Source organism: Tiliqua scincoides, chromosome 5 (assembly GCF_035046505.1).
Source record: "Tiliqua scincoides isolate rTilSci1 chromosome 5, rTilSci1.hap2, whole genome shotgun sequence".
Classification (NCBI taxonomy): domain Eukaryota; kingdom Metazoa; phylum Chordata; class Lepidosauria; order Squamata; family Scincidae; genus Tiliqua; species Tiliqua scincoides.
The window spans coordinates 89472581-89479903 of record NC_089825.1 but is presented as its reverse complement, the minus strand read 5'-3'; the positions used below and the strand labels follow the sequence as shown (position 1 = coordinate 89479903).

Genomic DNA, 7323 nt, shown 5'->3' with positions numbered 1-7323 from the left:
TGCAGTTTGCAGGCATGTGTGAATATAGGCAGATACATGTTTGAGGGTCTTTTTTCTGGATATTATTCCTTATAAATAAATAAAATATTTATTTCTAGATCTACTTTTTTAAAGTCTGGTAAACCTAGGTGGGTTCTGATAGAGTGCCATTTTAAAAAAGAACATGAACTTTTTCCTGGTCCTAAAAAGTTTGGGAACCACTGATTTAACTGTTAGAGATGGTGGAGTGGAGTCTAAATTCTGAACAATGGCAACTCACACTAACAACATTTTTAAAGGCAAAAATAATAAGGATCACATTTACCTAATAGCAGGAATTTCAACTACACACTAGCTCCCTGAGTTACAGACTCCAATTTACAGACCGCTGCATCGGTACCATCACACAGACACAGTACATCCATCCATTTTAGTGCTTTTGTACAGGCACAGTAGCATAGGCCAGCAAGAGCTGGCTGTTTTGACCTATACATTCCTACTTGCAGACAGACCCCCAGAATGGAGCCAACACATTTGGCAATGATCACGTTTACCAGGGACGAAAGAACAAACAATAGGGACTGTCCCATATGCATTTGCAAATAACTGAAAAGACACATTAGAAGTCTCCAAAACAAGCAACGGTATATATGAACAGCACTGCTCGATCAGACAGAGGAAGGCCCATTTAGTCCAGCATTCTGTTATCCACAGACAGAGGTGGTGGGTGGATACAGGGTGCTACCTGCATTTATCATTCTACTGCAAGCAAACCCTAAGTTACTCACACCACAATCCTGTCTATATCTACTCAGAAGCAAGTCCTGTCTATATCTACTCAGAAGCAAGTCCTACAGTGTTCAACAGGGCTTACTCACAAGAAAGTGGGCACAGGATTGCAGCCTCAGTTTTGTCTCTAATCAGAAGTCATGGGCTCCTTGTAAGGCAGACAACACAATTACCTACAATTAACAATTCACCTAAGCAGGATCGGCTAAAAAGACTTTACAAACAAAAAAGAAATTAAAAAATTAATTGGACAATACATTTTAAATATACATTTAAATACACTTTAAATATACATTTGGGTTTGTTTTAATGTAAGTACTTCTTTGATGGTGAACATTTGGGACAGGGACCTGACCTTCCACTCTGTGTAAAGTGTAATGTACACGGATTGTGCTTTATTACTACTACTACTACAAATGGGAGGAATCATGTAAGAAGAGGCATCCCCCCTTCACTCTCACATAGCAGAAAATGTCTTTTCTGTTGGAGAGCCTGTTGCAACATATGCACCATCTAAAAACAAATACATACAGATTTAATATATTAAAATAACAAATCAATGATGATTTCTTTAATCAGTCCACTGCCTTAATTTAGAGAGAGACATATATGAATAAAAACATCTTCCCTCCACCACCTCCCTACATACACACACACCCCTCTCACATGGTTGGACATAACCCATCGGGATAATCTAGTCTTTGCTGTCTTGCAAAACCTGATGTTGGCGAAATTACACTGAACACATCCTTGGGTTAATGTATCTGTTAAGATGGAGCTCTTTAAGTCTGGCTGTAATAAAACTTCAAAGCCCCCCTTGGTGCCCAGTCATTAGCTAGACTGTTTTTTCATCTTTGTTTCATCGTTCTCTCATTATTCCTGACTCTTACTGTTGACATTTGCCTTAATCAGCTGCTGAAAAAAGGGGTCTTTGGAGAGGGAAGAGGAGTCGCCCTTGCCTTTGGCTGCTGGTCTTGCCTTCAAGAGAGGGCTGGGGGCATGAACTCTGGGTCTCCTGGAGAAGAATTGAAAACATACCCCTGGGCCCAGTACATAATCTGTTGAAATGAGATGGCAGGGAGAACAAGGGGGCTAAGCCTTGGTGCTTCTGACCCAGCCAAATCCACACAGACACATTGGCTGAGATCCCAAGCACCAACTTTGAAGAGAAGAACAGGATTTGAAGACCACTTTTTGATACCCAGTTATTTCAGGAATTGACTGACACTTCAGCATTCCTTAATGATGAACAGTCTTCTCGCTTCACAGCCAGTCTCCTGACTAAAGGTGGAAACATGTCTGGAAATTTGGAGCCATCGCGCAAAACCAACTTCTTTTTCCTGTTTAGGGGAGGAAGAAGCAATTATGAGCAAGTTATCAGCTGAAGCTCAGTGACAGAATTCAAGAACCAAACAGCTGTTGATAATTTAACTGATTTATTAACAGGGTTTTACAGCCCAGTCCTGAGCTGCCTGGTGCCCAGAGGAGCAGCAGTGCCAAAATGGATGCCACTGTATCCTGTGTGCCAGGCAGCTGCTGGTGTCCCCTTGGGGGATGGGGACATCTGTCCCCTTTCCCCAGGTAACGATGCAGTCCCTGCCATGGGGCTACTAAACTCTATGCCAATTATTTTGTCAACTCAGAATTGAGAGTCCCCATGTTGGGCCAGATGGCCCGACATGGGTTCAGGATATGGCAGAGCTGAGCTCTGCCAGTCCCACCCTGCTCCCTCCCCATCCCGCCCTCCTTCCACTCAGAATGCCTCCTCCCATGCTCCAACAAACCTCTCAGCCGCCCAGAGCTCTTCTCTTACTCTGGGCAGTGTGCAGCGGGCTTCTGGCTGGCACTGGGCTCAACGGGGACTGGCGCTAAGCTGGTGCCAGCGCTGACCTGGTGCTGAGTGTTGTGGGTGTGTCTTCTGGAACGTTTGTGGCACTCAATACTCCTGATGCAGGAGTAGAAAACGGAAGAAACAGGACACTGGATATACAGTCACATCCAGTAGATTTTCTGCACAACAGCTGCTGAGCGGGGTAGGCTGTATGAGGCTGGACTTCTTAACTTGTCTCAGTTCTTGGATGGGAAGTAGGATTGGGAGCCTGCCTGAGGCATAGAAATGACTAATTACAGTACTGAAACAATAATTGCAAACATACTCCGTGTTGGGAACGGTGCTGCAAGTTCTTGTACCCTAAAGGATTGAATCATTTCTTATTGCAAATTGGCAAATACACAAAAAATAAAATAAAATAGAAAGTGAAAATAGAAGCCAACCACTGTGGAAATTTTTTAAAAAAGAAAGTTACATTAGCATGTTAATGATAGTATGTCAACACTCTCGTTTCAGAAAATGGACAATTCTATAACGCAATTAACACGCAATAATATTCTAAACTAACAGTAAAAGGTCTATTTAGTCAAACACCCAGATCCAGTTAGGGACTATACACGTGCAGGCGCCTGTGTCTCTATCTGGGTGGAAAATCACAAGTGCAAACAGGAGCTGCCCAAACTTTGCCTGGTTAGATACTGTAAATACCATTGATGAACAGTTTGGAATGGGGACTAGTCTCCTCTCCTCATCAGACAGCTGCTTGGTGATATTCAGGGTATCCAATCTAGGCTTGCCAGTTGACCAAGAAAAAATTGATTTGGCTTGTGTGCCTGTGCTTTTTGCATTAACTTGTGCTACAGAAATCCCTCTGAAATTATTTCTGTTGTAGGAAGTGCAGTTTGTTTTGACATGACCAACCAGTAATGCATACAGGAGTTTTCATGCAGTATCATTAATTGCATTTAGCTGTAGAATATAGAGTCTGGCTACACTCTCCTTTCCAAGTAATGCAAGGCCTTGCTCAGTGCAATTAAGGTTGCATCTTTATAAATCTCACAGTGCCTGATTTAGATAAAAATTAACCATAGGGCTTTTTCACCCTCTCACTTTTTGCCAGGCCTTGGCAGGAGTCTGTGCTCAGATTGTTGGGTGCTGCTGAGGCAAGAGTATGGTTCAAATGAGCTAGGTTGAAGCCAAAGCAAACAGGATCCAATGAGGGACTAGAAGGTGTAGTCAGGCCAAAAAAAGGATCAAGTTTAGGAGCAAAGCACCTCGAATAGGAGGTGCTTCTCAGACTTCTCAGACCTCTCAGACCAGATGCAAGGGAGGGCACCAGGATGAGGTCTCTTGTTATCTGGTGTGCTCCCTGGGGCATTTGGTGGGCCGCTGTGAGATACAGGAAGCTGGACTGGATGGGCCTATGGCCTGATCCAGTGGGGCTGTTCTTACTTATGGGGCAGCTCTGAAGCCAAGGAATGATATGCCTTGAACTAGGACCAGAATATGGGGTCAGCTGACTGCTGCCTAGGTGATATGTTGGCAATGCAACATCTAGTTAGGTTTACAGGGGAGGCAGAGAATCAGTGGCATAGGAGGTAAGGAATCAGCTGCCGAGTGCCTCAATTTAAGACTTCCTGCCATTTCTTATACTAGGAGCAGGTTCAGAAGATTCTTTGTAGTATTACTACCACCTGTAGAGGAGCAGTTCAGACAAATCACTCACAATGTGATTAAAAAAAAACACCAGTGTTCTTGGAAATGAGTGGGGCATGTGCTCTCATGGCACACATGCCCCTCAAACATATAAAGAGGGCTTTGAGGACAAAGTACGGTCCAAAGTGGTCCATTTTCAAGTAAGGTGATGGAGTAAGGTCATGGAGTCAGAAGGACAATTCCAGGCGTACATGAAAAAAGGAGCAACTTTGTCACATATGTTCTGCTAGGGCCATTCTAATCTTGGACTAGCATTTTCTAGCCTGTCATTTTCATCCTTAGTACTCTGGACAGCTTGGTGTTTCAACTCTAGTTGACACATCAATAATAAGGGCATTGTCTGATTCACAGACAGCCTGGTTTCACAGAGCTTTCAGCGGAGGCAAACAAATAATTCTTACATATTGAAAAGCAACTACAGTACTCCCCTCGAGATTCATATTAAGCTAGGTGAACTTTGCAGTCTGATGGCCAAGGAATGGGGGGGGGAGAGATTTTTACTATGTAAACCACTTTGTGGTATACCACTGTTGAAAAGTGGTATATAAATATTCTTAAAAGGAATAAGAATAATACAGTCCCCATTACTCTTGATGAAGGCCAACTGAAACTGAATTCTTTATTTTACCAGATGTTCCTCCATTCTTTCTGGTTTGGCCTCTCTTTGATATCATTTCATATCGTGGAATGCACAACACTGGAAATATGTTGTTGCTGGAGCATGGAAAGGGCATAAATGGGCACAAATCCAGAGCAGTTAGTCATGCCGAAGAGCCACTGAAAGCAAACAGTGAAATCATTAAAATTAGTCGTGACTAAGTCAAGTCCTATTAATTTCCATGGGGCTTGACTAACTTTCATGACTTTCTCTGGATTTGGACCCTCATGAAAGCATGCTTTCTCTTGAGAAGCATGACTAGCTTTTCTCTAGATTTGGGCCACAGATTGGTCAAAGAGCATGGCTGGGTGCGTGGCATCTGGTCTAGGGCGACTGCAGTTACTTGACCTTTTATCTATAGGCTAGCTATTTTATTGGCTGGCACTGTAATTAGCTGGTGAAGATTTCAGAGTGTGAATGCAGACTACTTTATGCTAGTCAAAAAGCTGTTTGATTGGCACTGCATAGGGGCAGGGACCTATGAACATTTTGGCACACCTATGTGTGCATTTGGTTGGGAGGCAAATTCTATAGTAACAGCATCCATTTCTTTTAATAGTATTATTATCATCGTGTGTGTAGGGGGGGGTAATGCGAAAAATGCTAGAATGCAATGGTTTGTTAGTAGCATTGGCTAGATTTTGCACAACCCCTGAGGGAGTGAACGATGTCAACTTTGCAGAAAGGGCTTAGTGTGGAAGCACTCCAGCAATGTGCAGTATGGGAGTGGAAGGTGAGGCAGTGAAGCGTTGCCAGGGTTCTTCAAAAAGCACCACTGCTGCCAAAACTGTGAGTGTAGAAACTCGCAACCCATACACTCTGGGCCACTGAAGTGCACGGGTTGTATGTGTTTGTGTGATCACAGCCATGGCAGTGGTACCACTTTTCCAAGAACTCCAGTGGGGAGATTCTGCCTCACCTTCCATCCCCACACCTCACATCACTGAAGCACTCTAGGGGTCATAACAACAGTACAAAAAACTCATTGGTCTGAACCTATATAATGTCATTTATTAGAGGAGGAGTAGTAGCAGTAGCAGTAGTAAACTTTTTAGCCTACCTGTATGGGAACAGATGGAGGGGGAAATGGGCCCACCAGCTAGTGCTTTGCAACGTTAGCTCTTCTCTTCTTTTCTCTTCTCATCACTCTTCTTTCTGGTTAAACTGGGGATAACTGGAAAAAGGTAGGTCTTCACCTCCGCCACTCAAAGGCAGGAAGCCCAGACCAAAATGAGGTCATTTTGGTAAAGCCTTTCTCCCAAGTGAACAGAGAACCATAAAATCGTAAAGACTGTTACCCTGCACATACCTGATCTCATCTGATCTTGGAAGCTAAGCAGGGTCAGGCCTGGTTAGTACTTGGATGGGAGACCGCCTGGGAATACCGGGTGCTGTAGGCTTGTACCATAGTCTTTTGAGACTGAAGGTTGCCAACCAAGTAGTAGAAGAATCTAACAGTATAAGGGATGGGGAAACTCATTCCTGTCTGAGTAGGCTTAGACCAGGTGAGCAAAAAAGCAAAATTACAAGTTTATATTCTAAAAATGAGAAAGCAAAGCAATGGGGGGGGGGGGGAGCAAGCAATAAGCAAGGCACTGATCAACTGGCCAAAGGAGAGGGGGGAGCAATTGTTGGTAAGGAGATTAAAAAGCAAGCAGGAACTTGCAAAATGCAAGTAGCAACTTGAAAATCTGACACAGCTAACTGTGTCCACGCCCTACAATTATTCATATTGCTTTAGGGTTCTGGTTCCTATGCTTACATGTGCAGCACAGTGAGCAGGTTAGCCTTTCACGAAGCCCCAGTTGCACCCAATGACAGACCAAAGCAATACACAGCAGTGACTTGGGTATTTGGGGCTACTCTGAGCTCCTGCTCTTGAAAATCAGGTAGACTTCATAGACCAATGAACAGGCTCAAAATCAAGTTTGTTTACTGGTCAGTGGGGGAAGAAGATGCTCAACAAAAGGACAATGGCTACTGTATCAGGATGACTCTGCAGCCTTTTTTTGGATGCTGAATCACCAGCCTCTGAGGAAATGGAAATGTCTGAAATCAGTGAAAAATAGACGGAAAAAGGGGGAAATTTGGGATTTTCACTACACTAAGGAGCTTAAGACAACACACATGGTTCTCTCCCTGCCACCATTTTATCCTCACTACAACCCTGTAAGGTAGGTTAGACTAAGGGTGTAATCCTAACCCCTGACACAAGCACTGACATAAGGGCAATGAAGATCCAAGGTAAGGGAACAAACATTCCCTTACTTTGAGGAGGCCTCCGTGAGTGACACCCAGCTGCAGGATGCAGCACATGTACCATTGGTACCGCTACGCCAGTGCTGGAAAG

General features: G+C 43.8%; 1 pseudogene; it reads left to right on the top strand.

Moving 5' to 3' along the window:
- Positions 1–6255: 6255 nt before the first annotated feature.
- LOC136655123 (5S ribosomal RNA) lies at positions 6256–6373 on the top strand (annotated as a pseudogene).
- Positions 6374–7323: the final 950 nt, after the last annotated feature.